Below are 20279 nucleotides of genomic sequence, written 5' to 3' on the forward strand. Positions count from 1 at the left end.
CAGGGACGAGCCGGACCGGGCTGACGACGCGCACCATTGGCTTGGTGCGGCGAGCAGGGACGGGCCGAACCGGGCTGACGAAGCGAACCACTGGCTTGGTGCGGGGAGCAGGAACAGGCCGGGCCGGACTGACGCGCACCATAGGCTTGGTGCGGGGAGCAGGAACAGGCCGGGCCGGGCTGGCGACGCGCACCATAGGCTTGGTGCGGGGAGCAGGAACGGGCCGGACCGGGCTGACGAAGCGCACCACTGGCTTGGTGCGGGGAGCAGGAACGGGCCGGACCGGGCTGACGATGCGCACCACTGGCTTGGTGCGGGGAGCAGGAACAGGCCGGGCCGGGCTGGCGACGCGCACCATTGACTTGGTGCGGGGAGCAGGAACAGGCCGAGCCGGGCTGGCGACGCGCACCATAGGCTTGGTGCGAGGGCCAGGAACAGGCCGGGCCGGGCTGACGACGCACACCATTGGCTTGGTGCGAGGGGCAGGAACAGGCCGGGCCGGGCTGGCGACGTGCATCACAGGCTTGGTGCGAGGGACAGGAACAGGCCGGACCGCACTGGGAACACACACCACTGGCCTTATACGGGGATCAGGAACGGGCCGGACCGGACTGGCAACACACTTCAGTACCTCTCGCCGTGCCTCTACACTTTCCTTCCCTCTAATCACCAATGGCTCCCGTAACCCGGTGGCCTTCTCTCCTTGTCCACAAACTTGCCCCTTATCTGCCTCCAGCAGCCCCGTCGTCCACGGTGTGAGCCCCCCCCTAAAAATGTATTGGGCTTGTCTCTCCCCCGTGGCTATGGCCTCCATGGCTCTCGCCAGACTCTCCATCCTCTGCTCCCAAGTCCAACCTCTCTCCTCTTCACGCTGCTTGACCCAGTCGAGGTGGTATCTTCTGTCACGATCGTCATTTAATGAAGCGGGCCAAGGCGCAGCGTGATATGCGTACATAATTTATTAGATGTACCACACACGAACAAAAACAATAAAACGATACGTGAAGTCCAAGGTTACCAAACACAAACCTTACACGGAACAAGATACCACACCACACAAATGCCAAATGACTACCTAAGTATGGTTCCCAATCAGAGACAACAAGCAACAGCTGATTCACGTTGCGTCTGATTGAGAACCACCCCGGCCAACATAGAAACACAAAACATAGAAACTAACACCCTGGCTCAACATTAAAGAGTCCCCAGAGCCAGGGCGTGACACTGCTTGGATAATTCCATCTGTGCCACTGACTTAGTTTGTCTATAAATGAATAATTGATACGTTGGATTCATGTGTTCATCACAATAAAAAATCAAAATTAAAGAATAGGACTAAATCAAATCAAACTTTATTTAAAGTGCATTTAAAGTTTTGACTTAGTCCTATTCTTTAACTTAGATTTTTGGTTGAGATGGAGATTCAGACTAAGTCAGTGGAACAGAAGATCCAAGCAGAATATACAGCTCCTTCAAATGTTGATATTTGGTTGCGTTGACACCCAAACACAATTCAATATCACTTTTGACATACAATAAATAGCCTATTAACTTGTCGACAAGTTAACTAATTATATGTTGGATTAACGTCTCCAATTCAGGCAAAAATAAAAGTTAAAGAATGGGATTAAGCCAGTGGCTCAGATGGAACTATCCAGTAGATACATCTCCTTTAAATGTTGATATTTGGTTACACCCAAACACAATACAATATTACTTTTTTAATACAGTAAATAGACTAAAGTTAAGGCTATCTCACAAACTAACCTTCAAATGAGTAACACATCCTTCGCAATATTTTGAGGTTACTGTAACTATACATTTTTTCTTATGTAATCATATAAAGCATGCATGTTCAAGATACTGTAGCATGCATAGGTTGTTGCAGGCAGTGGTGGGAAAAGTACCCAATTGTCATACTTGAGTAAAAGTAAAGATACCTTAATAGAAAATGACTCAAGTAAAAGTGAAAGTCCCCCAGTAAAATCCTAGTTGAGTAAAAGTCTAAAAGTATTTGGTTCTCTTGATACAGTAAGTGTGTGAATTGGACCATTTTCCTGTCCTGCTCAGCATTCAAAATGTAACGAGTACTTTGGGTGTCAGGGAAAATGTATGGAGTAAAAAGTACATCATTTTCTTTAGGAATGTAGTGAAGTAAAAGTAAAAGTAGTCAAAAATATAAATAGTAAAGCAAAGTACAGATACCCCAAAAAATGACTTAAGTAGTACTTTCAAGTATTTTTACTTAAGTACTTTATACCACTGATTGCAGGTCTGTGGAGATCTTCACAATTGCTGTAATAATCTGTGCAGAATCTCGAATGGCATTGATCTGTGTAATCATGTAATCTCAACTGAAATCCAGGTGATTTGGTTCTGGTATTAGATGAAGCATAGTGATAACACATTAATCTGTTGTATAAGTAAACAAAATATCTGAAATTGTGTTCCCATTTGAACTTTGCTGTACTTTTAAATGGTTGAAAGCGCAGTGATAGACATTTAGGCGACAACTAAACCAAAAAACAGACATTGTTTTTCCATTGGAATTTGGATGCGCTTTTAGATGGTTGAAAGCATAGTGATAACACATTGGAAATTCAACTTTTGGCTGTCTTTCTGAGTGAGTGAAGAAAGTTAATGTTTCCCCTTAAACCACTCAAGTGTTGCTTTAGCAGTATGCTTAGGGTCATTGTCCTGCTGGAAGGTGATGGCCAAAAAGCTCAATTTTAGTCTCATCTGACCAGAGTACCTTCTTCCATATGTTTGGGGAGTCTCCCACATGCCTTTTGGGGAACACCAAACGTGTTTGCTTATTTTTTTCTTTAAGCAATGGCTTTTTTTCTGGCCACTCTTCCGTAAAGGCCAACTCTGTGGAGTGTACGGCTTGAAGTGGTCCTATGGACAGATACTCCAATATCCACTGTGGAGCTTTGCAGCTCCTTCAGGGTTATCTTTGGTCTCTTTGTTGCCTCTGATTAATGCCTTCCTTGCCTGGTCTGTGAGTTTTGGTGGGCGGCCCTCTCTTGGCATGTTTGTTGTGGTGCCATATTCTTTCAATTTTTTAATAATGGATTTAATGGTGCTCCGTGGGATGTTCAAAATCTATGATATCTTTTTATAACCCAACCCTGATCTGTACTCCACAACTTTGTCCCTGACCTGTTTGGAGAGCTCCTTGGTCTTCATGGTGCCGCTTGCTTGGTGGTGCCCCTTGCTTAGTGGTGTTGCAGTCTCTGTGGCCTTTCAGAACAGGTGGATATGTACTGAGATCATGTGACAGATCATGTGACACTTAGATTTAGGGGCTTCATAGCAAAGGGGGTGAATACATATGCACGCACCACTTTTCCGTTATTTATTTTTTAGAAGTTTTTGAATAAGTTATTTTTTTCATTTCACTTCACCAATTTGGACTATTTTGTGTATGTCCATTACATGAAATCCAAATAATAATCAATTTAAATTACAGGTTGTAATGCAACAAAATAGGAAAAACACCAAGGGGGATGAATACTTTTGCAAGGCACTGTATCCCCAGAGAGCCATGTTTCCGTGAAACAAAGTATGTTACAGGCCTTGATGTCTTTCTGGAAAGAAATCCTTGCCCTGAGCTCGTCGACCTTGTTATCCAAAGACTGAACATTAGCGAGTAGTATACTTGGAAGTGGTGGGTGGTGTACGTGCCTCCTAAGTCAAACCAGCAGGCCGCTCCGAGTGCCTCTCCTCCGCCATAAATGTTTTGGGTCAGCCGCTGGAATCAGTTAAATTGCCCTGGGGAGAGCAAACAAAGGATCTGCTTCGGGAAAGTCGTATTCCTGGTCGTAATGCTGGTGAGTTACAGCCGCTCTGATATTCAATAGTTTTTCCCGGCTGTATGTAATGATACAAAACACTTTCTGAGCTAATAATGTAAAAAATAATACATAAAGAAACATAATACTGCAAAGTTTCCTAAGAGCTAGTCGCAAGGCCGCCATCTTCGTCGGCGCCAGGTACATATGCAGCTCCACGCAGTTCCAGACAGGGCAGGTCGCAGGGAATATTGAAAACAACAACAAACAGCAGGGATCTAGACAGCCACAAGCCTGGGACAATCTGCGGTCCCAGCCACAATGGCTAAACGCGTCGCAGGCTGCGTTCAAGCACTGAATAAAACCTTGCTAGCTTGATAGGCAGCTAGCTAGCATCTAGGCTAGCTGCTACGCCAAACAGCTCCTCAGACCCGGCCTTGGTTGGCAGGATCACTGGACAGATAGTAGCAGTCCCAGCAACTGATGCCAATTGCGTTGCTGGATCCAAACTCAAAAAGTAGCTAGCTACTAGTAAACTTTTCAATAGACTTTAAAACTTTCCAAAACAACAAACCAAGCTTTCCCTCGTGCCGCGTTTAACAGGAAGTGACAGGAAGTGACGTGTACAGGTGTGCAGGGGCTAGCAGTATTTTAACTCTCCCATGGTCCCATCAGAACAACATTGCCTCTAAAGAAGGATACACTTTATTGTCTCACACAGAGGACAGGCATTTAAAGTTTGATTTGATTTAGTTAATTTATTCTTTAACTTATAGTTTTGGTTGAGATGGAGATGTGAATTCAACATATCAATTATTAATTTGTAGACAAACTGGAATTAAATCCAGACTAAGTCAGTGGAACAGAAGATCCAAGCAGAAGATACATCTCCTTCAAATGTTGATATTTGGTTGCGTTGACACCCAAACACAATTCAATATCACTTTTGACATACAATAAATAGCCTATTAAATTGTAGACAAGTTAACAAATTATATGTTGGATTCTCCAACTCAACCAAAAATAAATGTTAAAGAATGGGATTAAGCCAGTGGCTCAGATGGAACTATGCAAGCAGTTTATACATATCCTTTAAATGTTGATATTTGGTTGCATTGTCAACCAAACACAATTCAATATTACTTTTGTAATACAGTAAATAGCCTAAAGTTAAAGCTATCATATAAACTAATGTAATATTTAACCTTAAAATGAGTAACATCCTTGGCCACATTTTGAGGTTACTGTAACTATACATTTCTTCTTATGTAATCATATAAAGTGTGCATGTTCAAGATAGCATGGGGGGGGGGGGGGGGGGCTCTCAGATGGTTAAGGGGCAGCTCTCGGGGAACTGTGGGGGGGATCTTTGAGGGCTGGTGGCCTGGCGGTTGGGAGCTTGGGCCGGTGGCTGACAGGTCGCTGGTTCGGGTCCCCATTTTTGACCTTGTGGGAGATCTGTCAACTTGCCCTTGAGCAGGGCGTTGACCTTGGTTGCTTCTCGCTCTGGATGGGAGTCTGTTAGATGACTAATGTAATGCAAATGTTGAGCGGCATCACTGCAAGTAGATTGTATGTTTTAATATTCAATAAAAAACGTTTAAAGAAAAAGATTGCATGTTGCAGGTCTGTAGAGATCTTCACAATTCCTGTAATATTCTCTGCAGAATCTCGAACGGCATTGATCACTTACACCATGTACTTTTAATGTAATCTCAACTACAATCCAGGTCATTTGGTACTGCTAATAGATGAAGCACAGTTACAACGCATTAATCTGTTGTATAAATAAACAAAATATCTGAGATTGTATTCCGATTTGATCTTTGCTGTGCTTTTAAATGGTTGAAAGCGCAGTGATAGACATTTGGGTGATGACTAAACCAAAAATCAGACATTGTTTTTCCATTGGAATTTGGATGCACTTTTAGATGGTTGAAGCATAGTGATAACACATTGAAAGTTAATTTTGAGTGGGTGAATAAAGGTTCAACGTCTCAACAAAATATTACCCAATTATCCACGTTGAAATGACGTGGTGTGCCCAGTGGGATGTAATCACTCCAATCAGGGGGAAATTATGAACAATTTCAGTAGTTCCAGAAGTATATTTTGATTGTATGAAGTATCCTATCCCAAACAAATCCACAACATCAAACAACACGGGCTGTCTGATATACCCTTCTACCTTCGTCTGCTATTTACATTTGACATTTCAGTCATTTCAGTCATTTTAGTCATCCCGAGTGGCGCAGTGGTCTAAGGCACTGCATCGCAGTGCTAGCTGTGCCACTAGAGATCCTGGTTTGAATCCGGGCTCTGTCGTAGCCGGCTGCGACCGGGAGACCCATGGGGCGGCGCACAATTGGCCCAGCATCGTCCAGGGTAGGGGAGGGAATGGCCGGCAGGGATGTAGCTCAGTTAGTAGAGCATGGCGTTTGCCATGCCAGGGTTGTGAGATCGATTCCCATGAAAAAAATAAAATAATGTATGCACTCACTAACTGTAAGTCGCTCTGGATAAGAGCGTCTGCTAAATGACTAAAATGTAAATTTAGCAGACTCTCTTATCCAGAGCTACTTACAGTTAGTGCATTCATCTTAAAGCTGCAATAAGTAACTTTTTGGGCGACACGACCAAATCCATATAGAAATGTGAGTTATAGATCTGTCATTATCATTGAAATCAAATCTAAGAAGCGGTATATATGTTCTATGTGAGCTATTTCTATGCTTCCTGTTCTTAAGCTTCATTTTTTTGTGTCTTTAACTTTCAATTTTGTACACCAGCTTAAAACCGCTAAAAATATATATTTTTGGTTATGGAAAATATATTTCACAGCAGTTTAGATGACACAATGATTCTGTACACTATACTTAATTGTTTTGTCACGTAAACTGAAATTAGCAAACTATTAGAATTTAACAACCAGGAAATGGTTGAGCAATTTCTGCATAGTGCACTTTTAAAATAGCTAGGTGGGACAACCACATATCACAGTCATAGCTATGTAATGGCGCCGGAGGGGATGGCTGCCGTTTTATGGACTCTTAACCAACCGTGCTATTTTGTGTGTTTTTCCGCATTGTTTTTAACTTATTTTGTACATAATGTTGCTGATACCGTCTCTTATGACCGAAAAGAGCTTCTGGACATCAGAACAGCAATTACTCACCTTGAACTGGACAAATAATTTTTATTTTATGAGTCGGACACGAGGGATTTGCTCCAGACACCAGACAGGGCCCTCATCCCTGTCATTCGCAGTAGAAAGAAAATGAGATATCGCGGAAGGAGATCGGGATGCTTGGTAAGGAGCCGGCAACGAGTGGCTAATCTGCCTTTGCCATCGATACTATTGGCCAATTTACAATCGCTTGATAATAAAATGGACGAACTACAGGCACGAATATCCTACCAACGGGACATTAACAACTGTAATATCTTATGTTTCACCGAGTCGTGGCTGAACGATGACATGAATAACATACAGCTGGCGGATTACACACTGTATCGGCAGGATAGAACAGCAGCCTCTGGTAAGACAAGGGGTGGCGGTCTATGTATATTTGTAAACAATAGCTGGTGCACGATATGTAAGGAAATGGTTTTGCTCGCCTGAGGTAGAGTATCTCATGATAAACTGTAGACCACACTATCTACCAAGAGACAAACCGATGCTGGCACTAAGACCGCACTCAATTAACTGTATACGGCCATAAGCAAACAGGAAAACGCTCATCCAGAGGCGGCGCTCCTAGTGGCCGGGGACTTTAATGCAGGGAAACTTAAATCCGTTTTACCTCATTTCTACAAGCATGTTAAATGTGCAACCAGAGGGGAAAAAACTCTAGACCACCTTTACTCCACACACAGAGACGCATACAAAGCTCTCCCTCGCCCTCCATTTGGAAAATCAGACCATAATTCTATCCTCCTGCTTACAAGCTAAAACTAAAGCAGGAAGCACCATTTAAGTGTTGTATAAAGTAACAAGCATTGACTCGGTCAATAAAAAAAGTGGTCAGATGAAGCAGATGCTAAGCTACAGGACTGTTTTGCTAGCACAGACTGGAATATGTTCCGGGATTCTTCTGATGGCATTGAGGAGTACACCACATCAGTCACTGGCTTCATCAATAAGTGCATCGATGACGTCGTCCCCACAGTGACTGTACGTATATACCCCAACCAGAAGCCATGGATTACAGGCAACATCCACACTGAGCTAAAGGGTAGAGCTGCCGCTTTCAAGGAGCGGGATTCTAAGCTTCGAAGCTTATAAGAAATCCCGCTATGCCCTCCGACAAACCATCAAACTGTCACGGTTCAGACAGACGACCAGAGGACCACAATTGCGTCACACCAGAAAGTTTATTAAAACTTAAGGGAAAAGGGAAGTAGGGAGTGAATGAAGGCTCCAGGGGTAACAGGGATCCCGTCCAATGTGCTGGGTCTGTGCCCCCCCCAGTGGCAGCGATGCGTCCTAAGAAGCCGGTGGTGGGTGGTCCAGAAGTCCGGGATGGAAGAGTAGTCAGGAGTCGTTATGGCAGAAGCAGGTCTGGATCTCCTGGGGCAGAAGAGTATCCAAAAATCAGGCAGGTCCGGGGTCACAAAACCAGGGTGAGCCAGAAGCGCGAGCAAACAGGTTCCGGGTGTGAGCTTTGCAGACGATCTGACACCGGAGAGCTGAAAGACAGGGCCTTAAATACTGGGAGAGGTAGTGGGTAATGCAGCGCAGCTGGCAGAGTAATTAGAGCAGAGCAGAGCAGGGACAGGTGGAGCTAGTTAGGCTGAGTAGAGAGAGTGGTGAGCAGAGTGGAAGAAAATTAAGGTGGTAACCCGGTGGAGTGAGAGGCTCATGACAGAACCCCCCCCCCAAGGGACGGCCCCAGAAGTCCCAAGAGCAACACCACGCCGGGCGGGAGGAGGGGAGCCGGAGGAGGGCTAGAACTCCTCCGAACGGTCCGAGTGAACCTCCTCATCCTCGGAGGAAGCCGGAGGGCCGTGGTCGGGAGATGGGACAGGTCCCGAGACAGGATCAGGCACAGGACAGGAAGCCGAGCGGGCAGGGCGGTTAGGGACCCCTCTGGGGCGGCCCCTACGGATTGCAGGTTGATCAGGATGCCGTTGGTGGAAAGCGGTGATGAGAGTCCTATCCACAATCCGACTAGCTGGCACCCAGGTCCTTTCCTCAGGTCCATAGCCCTCCCAGTCAATGAGGTACTGGAGACCCCTACCCCTCCGTCTGGACCGAAGCAGGCGGCGGACGGTGTAAACCAGACCACCATCGACGAGCCGTGGAGGAGGAGGACAAGGCGCCGCAGGGACCAGCGGACTCTCATGGATGGGCTTAATCTTAGACACATGGAAAGTGGGGTGCACCCTCAGGGAATTAGGCAGTTGGAGCCGGACAGCAGTTGGGCTAATCACTCTTATGATAGGGAATGGGCCAATGAACCGAGGTGCCAGCTTCTGCGACTCCACCCTGAGTGGCAGGTTCTTCGATGACAACCACACCCTTTGACCAACATGGTAGGTGGGAGCAGGAATTCTTCGACGGTTGGCCCCGGTAGTGTAGCTGGCAACGGATCTGAGGAGTGTGGCTCGGGCTTGTGACCAGGTGCGGCGACATCGACGGGCAAAAGCAAGTGCAGATGGGCAAGTAACCTCCTCTTCCTGGCTGGCAAATAGAGGAGGCTGGTATCCATAAACACATTGGAAAGGGGACATACCGATGGCAGAGCAGGTCAGAGAATTGTGTGCGTACTCCACCCATGTCAATTGCTGCGACCAGGAGTGGGGGTTGCGTGAAGTCATGCATCGCAGTGCCTTCTCGAGCTCCTGATTAGCCCGCTCTGACTGCCCATTGGATTGGGGATGGAATCCGGAAGTCAGACTGACTGTGGCTCCCAGCAGGTGACAGAACTCCTTCCAAAAAGTGGAGGAGAATTGTGGACCACGGTCAGAAACTACATCCTTTGGCAGTCCGTGGATCCGGAAGACGTGTTCCAGGACCACCTGGGCGGTCTCCTTGGCGGTTGGGAGCTTGGGGAGGGGAATGAAGTGTGCCATCTTGCTGAAACGGTCAACAATGGTGAGAATGACGGTCATGCCACTTGAAGGGGGCAGCCCCGTGACAAAGTCAAGGGCGATGTGAGACCAGGGACGTCTGGGCACAGGCAGGGGCTGCAGCAATCCGGCTGGGGGCTGGCAGGACGACTTGTGTTGGTTGCAGATGGGGCAGGCTTGGACGAATTCCCGTACATCCTTTCTCAGAGAGGGCCACCAGAACCTCTGGGCGAGCAGGTTGTAAGTGCGGGTGGAGCCAGGGTGACAAGCTAGGCGGGAGTCATGTCCCCACTGAACGACCTGGGACCTCAGGTCTTCGGGGACAAAAAGGCGGTCAGCTGGGCAAGTGCTGGGACCTGGCTGGTTACGGAGAGCCTCCAGCACCTGTTCCTCAACAGCCCAGGTCAGAGCTGCAACGATGCAGGGACTTGGCAGAATCGACACTGGGTCCTTGGAGGGGGTGTCATCCTTCTGGAATTGACGGGAGAGGGCGTCTGGCTTGGTGTTGCGTGATCCAGGCCGGTATGACAGAGTGAAATTAAACCTGGTGAAGAACAGGGCCCAGCGGGACTGCCTGGAGTTCAACCGTTTGGCCGTGCGGATGTACTCCAAGTTCTTATGATCGGTCCAAACGAGAAATGGAATGGTGGACCCCTCCAGCCAGTGACGCCACTCCTCCAAGGCAAGCTTCACAGCCAGCAGCTCACGGTTCCCTATGTCGTAATTGCACTCAGAGGGGGACAACCGACGTGAGAAAAAGGCACAGGGATGGAGCTTCCTATCCTCCGCAGCCCACTGAGAAATCACAGCACCAACTCCCACATCCGAGGCGTCCACCTCCACAATGAATTGCCGGTCCACATCAGGCATCTGGAGGATGGGAGCGGAGGTGAACCTCACCTTGAGGGTACTGAAGGCTTTGTCGGCTGCTGGGGTCCAGGTGAAGGGTTGCTTGGTGCTGGTTAGAGCAGTGAGAGGGGCAGCAACGGTACTGTAGTTCCGGATAAACTTTCTATAGAAGTTAGCAAACCCCAGAAACTGTTGCAGCTTCTTTCTGTTCTCCGGAACTGGCCATGAAGTGACTGCTGATACTTTGGCAGGATCCATTTGGATACTTCCCTCTGCCACTATGTACCCCAGGAAGGCCACTGTCTTGACGTGAAACTCACATTTCTCTGCCTTGGCGTAGAGGGAATTCTCCAGAAGACGATGAAGGACTTGCTGGACATGGCGGGTGTGTTCAGACAGGTTTCTGGAGTAGATTAAGATGTCATCCAGGTAAACGAAGACAAACTTGTTTAACATGTCCCGCAGTACATCATTCACTAGAGCCTGGAACACCGCAGGAGCATTGGTGAGGCCAAAAGGCATAACCAGATACTCGTAGTGGCCTGTTGGTGTATTGAATGCGGTTTTCCATTCATCTCCCTCCCGGATCCGCACTAGGTGGTAAGCGTTTCTGAGATCCAACTTGGTAAAAACAGTGGCTCCCTGGAGCAACTCAAAAGCAGAGGTGAGCAGAGGCAGAGGGTAACGGTTTTTCACTGTGATGTCGTTGAGTCCCCTGTAGTCGATGCAGGGGCGAAGAGATCCGTCCTTCTTCCCCACAAAGAAGAAGCCAGCACCAGCAGGAGATGAAGATGAACGGATTAATCCTGCGGACAGAGAGCCATTGATGTAGTCCTCCATGGACTTTCTTTCAGGAGCAGACAACGAATAAAGACGACCCTTTGGAGGGGCTGTTCCAGGGAGGAGGTCGATGGCACAGTCGTACGGTCGGTGAGGGGGCAGAGATGTGGCTCTTGCTTTGTTAAACACCTCTCTGAGACCATGGTAGCATTCTGGGACATTGGAGAGGTCAGGAGCGGAGTTAGTAGGTACTGGCCGAGGGGGTAGTGCGGCAGCAAGCAGGCAGGTTCGGTGGCAGTCCTCTCCCCACTCCCTGATCACCCCGGTCACCCAGTCGAGCTGAGGGTTGTGCCGGCGGAGCCATGGGTAACCCAGGATGAGGGGTTGGCCTGGAGAGGGGAGCAGGTGAAACTGGATAGTTTCTTGATGGTTACCGGACAGACCCATCGAGACCGGGGCCGTGACATGAGTGACCGATCCGAGTAAGTGTCCGTCCAGTGCCCGGGCAGGAATAGGAGGTGTCAAACGGAGGTTCTCCAGTCCCAGTTGGCGTGCCAGCTTGATGTCCATTATGTTGGCTTCGGCGCCAGAATCCACCAGAGCAGCCAGGGTGTGAGTTGAGTCAGAGAGGCGGAGGTGGACTTGCAGCAGGGGTTTGCGGTCGGAGGACTGGATGGTCATTGAACTCAACCGGACTCCCCCTATGCCCGGTGAGCTTCGGCCCTTTAAAGGGCAGGTTACCACACGATGTCCATCACCTCCACAATAGAGGCAGAGGTTTGAGGTGAAGCGGCGCTGGCGCTCTGCAGGAGTGAGAGAGGCTCGCCCAATCTCCATAGGCTCAGACTGATCAAGCTGACCAGGGTGAGTGGCAGTAGATGACAGGAGCCCAGTCGGATCTCTCCGAATGCCGGTAGTAGGTGGACCTTGGCGCCCCCTCTCACGACGACGGGTCTGTATCCTTCTGTCGATCCTGACAGTCAGTGCGATGGCTTCATCAAGAGTGGAAGGCAGTTCATGGGAGACCAACTCGTCCTTGATATAGTCAGCCAAACTATGGAAGAACGCGTCCACCAACGATGGTGTGTTCCAAGAACTTCGTCTAGCCAGGGTTCGGAAGTCGATGGAATGGTCTGCGACTGTACGTCTGCCTTGTCGAATACTGAACAGTTCACGAGACGCCTCTGCGGTTGGTGAATCCAGGTCAAACACCTTCAGCATCTCCTCAGCAAACAGGTCGAAGGTTGCACATGCGGGGGTTTGACGTTCGAACTCTGCTGTTCCCCAGAGTCGAGCTCGGCCCGTCAGGTGAGTGATGGCATACCCAACCTTAGCCCCCTCCGTGGCGAAGGTCCTGGGCTGCAAGGAGAACTGAAGTCGGCAGCTAGTCAGGAATGGCCGGACCTGGGTTGAATCGCCGTTGAACCGCTCGGGGTTTCCAATCTTGGGTTCCGGAGCAGCGGCTGCAATGACCGGGGCAGGTAACTCGGGGGCAGGGCTGGTGGGCAGACTGGCTGGGGTAAGGTTGGTGAGGAGTTGAATGATCATGGCGAGTTGTTGTTGCTGCTGCTGGAACTGCTGCTCATGCTCATCGGTTTCCATGTCGGGGAAAGTGTGCGCTGAGTCCATAATGGTCAGATCGTACTGTCACGGTTCAGACAGACGACCAGAGGACCACAATTGCGTCACACCAGAAAGTTTATTAAAACTTAAGGGAAAAGGGAAGTAGGGAGTGAATGAAGGCTCCAGGGGTAACAGGGATCCCGTCCAATGTGCTGGGTCTGTGCCCCCCCCAGTGGCAGCGATGCGTCCTAAGAAGCCGGTGGTGGGTGGTCCAGAAGTCCGGGATGGAAGAGTAGTCAGGAGTCGTTATGGCAGAAGCAGGTCTGGATCTCCTGGGGCAGAAGAGTATCCAAAAATCAGGCAGGTCCGGGGTCACAAAACCAGGGTGAGCCAGAAGCGCGAGCAAACAGGTTCCGGGTGTGAGCTTTGCAGACGATCTGACACCGGAGAGCTGAAAGACAGGGCCTTAAATACTGGGAGAGGTAGTGGGTAATGCAGCGCAGCTGGCAGAGTAATTAGAGCAGAGCAGAGCAGGGACAGGTGGAGCTAGTTAGGCTGAGTAGAGAGAGTGGTGAGCAGAGTGGAAGAAAATTAAGGTGGTAACCCGGTGGAGTGAGAGGCTCATGACACAAACAGGCAGAGCATCAATACAGGACTAAGACTGAATCGTACTACACTGGCTCCGGCGCTCGTTGGATGTGGCAGGGCTTGTAAACTATTACAGACTACAAAGGGAAGCACAGCCGCAAGCTGCCCAGTGACACGAGCCTACTAGACGAGCTAAATTACTTCTATGCTCGCTTCGAGGCAAGTAACACTGAAGCATGCATGAGAGCATCAGCTGTTCCAGATGACTGTGTGATCACGCTCTCCGTAGCCAATGTGAGTAAGACCTTTAAACAGACGGATTACCAGGACATGTACTCCGAGCATGCGCTGACCAACTGGCAAGTGTCTTTACTGACATCTTCAACCCCCTCTGTCTGTAATACCAAAAATGTTCAAGCAGACCACCATAGTCCCTGTTGCCCAGAACACTAAGGTAACCTGCCTAAATGACTACCGACCTGTAGAACTCACGTCTGTAGCCATGAAGGGCTTTGAAAGGCTGGTCATGGCTCACATCAACACCATTATCCCAGAAACCCTAGACCCACTCCAATTTGCATATCGCCCCAACAGATCCACAGATGATGCAATCTCTATTGCGCTCCACACTGCCCTTTCACACCTGGACAAAGGGAATACCTACAATGAGGGAAAAAAGTATTTGATCCCCTGCTTATTTTGTACGTTTGCCCACTGACACAGACATGATCAGTCTATAATTTTAATGGTAGGTTTATTTGAACAGTGAGAGACAGAATAACAACAACAAAATCCAGAACAACGCATGTCAAAAATGTAATAAATTGATTTGCATTTTAATGAAGGAAATACATATTTGACCCCTCTGCAAAACATGACTTAGTACTTGGTGGCAAAACCCTTGTTGGCAATCACAGAGGTCAGACGTTTCTTGTAGTTGACCACCAGGTTTGCACACATCTCAGGAGGGATTTTTTCCCACTCCTCTTTGCAGATCTTCTCCAAGTCATTAAGGTTTCAAGCCTGACGTTTGGCAACTCGAACCTTCAGCTCCCTCCACAGATTTTCTATGGGAATAAGGTCTGGAGACTGGCTAGGCCACTCCAGGACCTTAATGTGCTTCTTCTTGAGCCACTCCTATGTTGCCTTGGCCGTGTGTTTTGGGTCATTGTCATGCTGGAATACCCATCCACGACCCATTTTCAATGCCCTGGCTGAGGGAAGGAGGTTCTCACCCAAGATTTGACGGTACATGGCCCCGTCCATCGTCCCTTTGATGCGGTGAAGTTGTCCTGTCCCCTTAGCAGAAAAACACCCCCAAAGCATAATGTTTCCACCTCCATGTTTGACGGTGGGGATGGTGTTCTTGGGGTCATAGGCAGCATTCCTCCTCCTCCAAACACGGCGAGTTGAGTTGATGCCAAAGAGCTCGATTTTGGTCTCATCTGACCACAACACTTTCACCCAGTTCTCCTCTGAATCATTCAGATGTTAATTGGCAAACTTCAGATGGGCCTGTATATGTGCTTTCTTGAGCAGGGGGACCTTGCGGGCGCTGCAGGATTTCAGTCCTTCACGGCGTAGTGTGTTACCAATTGTTTTCTTGGTGACTATATTCCCAGCTGCCTTGAGATCATTGACAAGATCCTCCCGTGTAGTTCTGGGCTGATTCCTCACCGTTCTCATGATCATTGCAACTCCATGAGGTGTGATCTTGTATGGAGCCCCAGGCCGAGGGAGATTGACAGTTATTTTGTGTTTCTTCCATTTGCGAATAATCGTACCAGCTGTTGTCACCTTCTCACCAAGCTGCTTGGCGATGGTCTTGTAGCCCATTCCAGCCTTGTGTAGGTCTACAATCTTGTCCCTGACATCCTTGGAGAGCTCTTTGGTCTTGGCCATGGTGGAGAGTTTGGAATCTGATTGATTGATTGCTTCTGTGGACAGGTGTCTTTTATACAGGTAACAAACTGAGATTAGGAGCACTCCCTTTAAGAGTGTGCTCCTAATCTCAGCTCGTTACCTGTATAAAAGACACCTGGGAGCCAGAAATCTTTCTGATTGAGAGGGGGTCAAATACTTATTTCCCTCATTAAAATGCAAATCAATTTATAACATTTTTGACATGCGTTTTTCTGGATTTTTTAGTTTTTATTCTGTCTCTCACTGTTCAAATAAACCTACCATTAAAATTATAGACTGATCATGTCTGTGTCAGTGGGCAAACATACAAAATCAGCAGGTGATCAAATACTTTTTTCCCTCACTGTATGTGAGAATGCTGTTCATTGACTACAGCCCAGTGTTCAACACCATAGTGCCCTCAAAGCTCATCACTAAGCTATGGACCCTGGGACTAAACACCTCCCTCTGGAACTGGATCCTGAACTTTCTGACGGGCCGCCCCCAGGTGGTAAGGGTAGGTAACAACACGTCTGCCACGCTGATCCTCAACACGGGGGCCCCTCGGGTGCGCGTGCTCAGTCCCTCCTGTACTCCCTGTTCACTCATGACTGCATGGCCAGGCACGACTCCAACACCATCATTACGTTTGCCGATGACACAACAGTGGTAGGCCTGATCACCGACAACGACAAGACAGCCTATAGGGAGGAGGTCAGAGACCTGGCCGTGTGGTGCCAGGACAACAACCTCTCTCTCAACGTGATCAAGACAAAGGAGATGATTGTGGACTACAAGAAAAAGAAGAGGACTGAGCACGCCCCCATTCTCATTGACGGGGCTGTAGTGGAGCAAGTTGAGAGCTTCAAGTTCCTTGGTGTCCACATCACCAATAAACTAACATGGTCCAAGCACACCAAGACAGTCGTGAAGATGGCACGACAAAACCTATTCCCCTAAGGAGACTGAAAATATTTGGCATGGGTCCTCAGATCCTCAAAAGGATCTACAGCTGCACCATCGAGAGCATCCTGACTGGTTGCATCACTGCCTGGTATGGCAACTGCTCGGCCTCCGACCGCAAGGCACTACAGAGGGTAGTGCATACGGCCCAGTACATCACTGGGGCCAAGATTCATGCCATCCAGGACTTCTATACCAGGCGGTGTCAGGGGAAGGCCCTAAAAATTGTCAAAGACTCCAGCCACCCTAGTCATAGACTGTTCTCTCTGCTACCGCACGGCAAGCGGTACCGGAGCGCCAAGTCTAGGTCCAAGAGGCTTCTAAACAGCTTCTACCCCCAAGCCATAAGACTCCTGAACATCTAATCAAATGGCTACCCAGACTATTTGCATTGCCCCCCACCCCTCTTGTATGCTGCTGCTACTCTCTGTTTATTATCTATGCATAGTCACTTTAATAACTCTACCTACATATTACCCCAATTACCTCGACTAACCGGTGCCCCCGCACATTGACTCGGTACCGGTACCTCCTGTATACAGCCTCGCTCTTGTTATTTTTACTGCTGCTGTTTAATTATTTGTTACATTTATTTCGTATTATTTTATATTGTATTTTCTTGTGATTAGTATTTTTTAAATTGTTTTAAATTGTTTATTTTAGAATGTTTTTTATTTGTATTATTGTTTTATAAATTTGTATTACTTTTTTTGGGGGGGGGGTATTCTTTCTCAAAACTGCATTGTTGGTTAAGGGCTTGTAAGTAAGCATTTCCCTGTAAGGTCTACACCTGTTGTATTCGGCGAATGTGACAAATACAATTTGATTTGATTTGATTGCATTTTTCATTAAAGTAGCTATCAGCAAAGTCAGAGCTAGTAGAATGTAATTGATTTTGTTTGTTGGGAGGGCAACATTCTTGTCTTATTTGACAGTAAAGCAATTACAGTATACATGGGAACCCTATGAAAACTGTTTTTTTTATCATTGTGAAATATAATGGCTTTTAAAGAGGAAATGGAAAAGTATTTAAACTATTTTCAGTCATGAACTGGGATCAGAAACACCATTTTGGGTAGATAATGTCAGGCCTTGTGTCAAAGAAAAAACTGCTGCTCAGTCTTTAATAAGTGAAAATATGTTCTCTTTTGAGTTTTTCTCTTCTATCAAAGCTTTGTAATTAAGAAACCTGAACAAGAGAATCTGTGTGGCTAGACGGTAATGATCAACATGCCTTCATGTCCAGTGTGTGGGTTTGCACGCTTGGGTGAATAAAAGTTCCATATCCCTCAAACTTCTACAGTATCTTATTGCCTCCTGTCTCTGAGTGCTACTTGGTCAATCCACGAAAAGAGTGCCTTTTGCACACCAGTATTGGATTTTAAAGTAAAGTATATTAAATGAAGTGCCCTTTAGTATAGACCACATGAAAAATGGAATAAATCAGAATGTTTATGTAATAATATAATAATAATATGCCATTTAGCAGACGCTTTTATCCAAAGCGACTTACAGTCATGCGTGCATACATTTTTGTGTATGGGTGGTCCCGGGGATCGAACCCACTACCTTGGCATTACAAGCGCCGTGCTCTACCAGCTGAGCTACAGAGGACCACATGTGAATATGGACAAGTGCCATAATTCAGCATTTTAACATGTCCCTCTGTACACATTGACATTTACATTTTAGTCATTTAGCAGACGCTCTTATCCAGAGCGACTTACAGTTAGTGAATGCATACATTATTTTTCATACTGGCCCCCCGTGGGTACACCCTCTGTGACTTCTAGGAAGATTTTAACCCATCTAACATTTCTCCAAGTTTTCTCCATCACTGTAAAGCCGTAGGTATTCTGTTGCTTTGACAAAGTCATATCAGAAGATTATTATTTATTTAATGTGATAAGTGATTCATAGGTGATAGTGATACGTGTGTCCCTCATTTTAAGGTAAACCTTGTTAAGTGAACCGAACTCTGAACCAATTTTAATATGGTTAAACTATTCATTTAAACAAAAACAAAATAAAGAAACATTGAACATCTAATAGTTAAATCATAGTGTAAAAGCAGGTGAGCTGGTTCTACTATTGTTGGTGTTTTGTGGTGGAAAACTGAGCGGGTCGAGCATAACACATCAAACCTGTTACCCATAGATAGACAGGCTGTTAAACACAACCAGCTTCCATTACCCCTGTCACAAGGGGATTCATGGCTGATTTAAGATAAAATCGTCAACCCTGTTACTTTATACAACACTTAATAGGCACTTTTATTTAACCTCTTGAGATGGGGAAACTATGTTTTTTGTTAAGTTGAACATGCAGCCCATTCTCTTATGGAATACGCCTGGAGTTGCCAATTCTGAAAGTAACATATTACATGTGGACCTGGCGAAATGTGGAAGCTATTCATGGGTTGCATGTTTCGTCACAACATTGTTTTGAACGTTCGTTTTCGGACTGATGCCCAACTGAGCATTATACTCAATGCATCGTCAATAAGCGCTGATGAAGATTTCAGCAAAGTGCATTACAATGCCATTCAAACGGAAGCAAATAATTAGAAGGAAAACCTTTGTCATCATTTTGTTGTCGCCAGATTGACTTTAGATGCAGTATAGCATTAGCTAGTTAGCTAAAATGTATGGGAGGACACAGGATTTTAGCTAGCTAACATTAGCATTGCTAGCTATTTTTTATGAACTTTGCTAGCCAATGACAATATTGCCATCTGTCTAAAGTAAATTTAACAACATGATAATGCTGGCAAAGTTGTTTACTGCTAAACATTTGACTACTTTAGCAATGTCATCATATTTCCAGGCACTATAGTGTAATTTAGACTGAACAGTCGTTAGTCTCCAACCAGAATGACTGGGCTCATCACAACTTTAGGGCCACTATTGCGCCGGCGGTAGTGGGCGGCTTGGAGAACATTCATAACAATGACATGACGTGATCAAGTGACGGAGGTGCAACCTATGAATACTGTCCGCTAGGGGCAACGTGCGCGCCTATTACCATCTAGTAGGCTTGCTAGGATGTTGTGGATGTGGATGGGGGATGGGGGATTTGCAATTAAGCCGCAGACTCCGACTCTGAGGGTCGTGTGCTCAATCCCAGTGCTAGATACTCGTTTCTTAAAAAATGTCCCAAACCTTAACTTAACCACTCGGAATTAATGCCTAAACTTAAGTTTAACCCTATCCCTAACCTTAATCCTAACTTTAACCATAAATTTTAGTTTTAGTTTGACTGACAGCTAAAATATGGCACCACATGGTGTAATTAAAATATCAAGCCATGGCGTAATTCTGTTGCTGCAGTTACACCACGGGTTGGCATTTTATTTGGATATCGGGTTGTGAACATATGCTCTTTATGACAGAATGTAAAAATTAGGTGAAATAAAACGTTTATTTTCACAAACTTACACTACCCAAAGGGTACTCAATTGTTGGAATGACCCTACTGCAGTGCAGGTGTGCTAGCGCTAGCAGTATTTAAACTCTCCGATGGTCCCATCTGAACAACAATGTCTCTAAAGAAGGATGCACTTTATTGTCGCACAGAGTCAGGCTATACACAGGTCTGTCTAGGATAAATTAAAAATGCACTTATTTTTATCAATGGAACCCATTTGAAACCATGTGAGCGACGTTATCATCAACATCATTATAGAAGCAACAGATTCTTTATGGAATGTCTTTGTTGCCAGTCAAGGATTTTGCCTGTTTTCAGTCTGAAATTAAAACATTCAAGAAA

The sequence above is a fragment of the Coregonus lavaretus genome (assembly GCF_964263955.1).
Source record: "Coregonus lavaretus genome assembly, chromosome: 31".
Lineage (NCBI taxonomy): Eukaryota > Metazoa > Chordata > Actinopteri > Salmoniformes > Salmonidae > Coregonus > Coregonus lavaretus.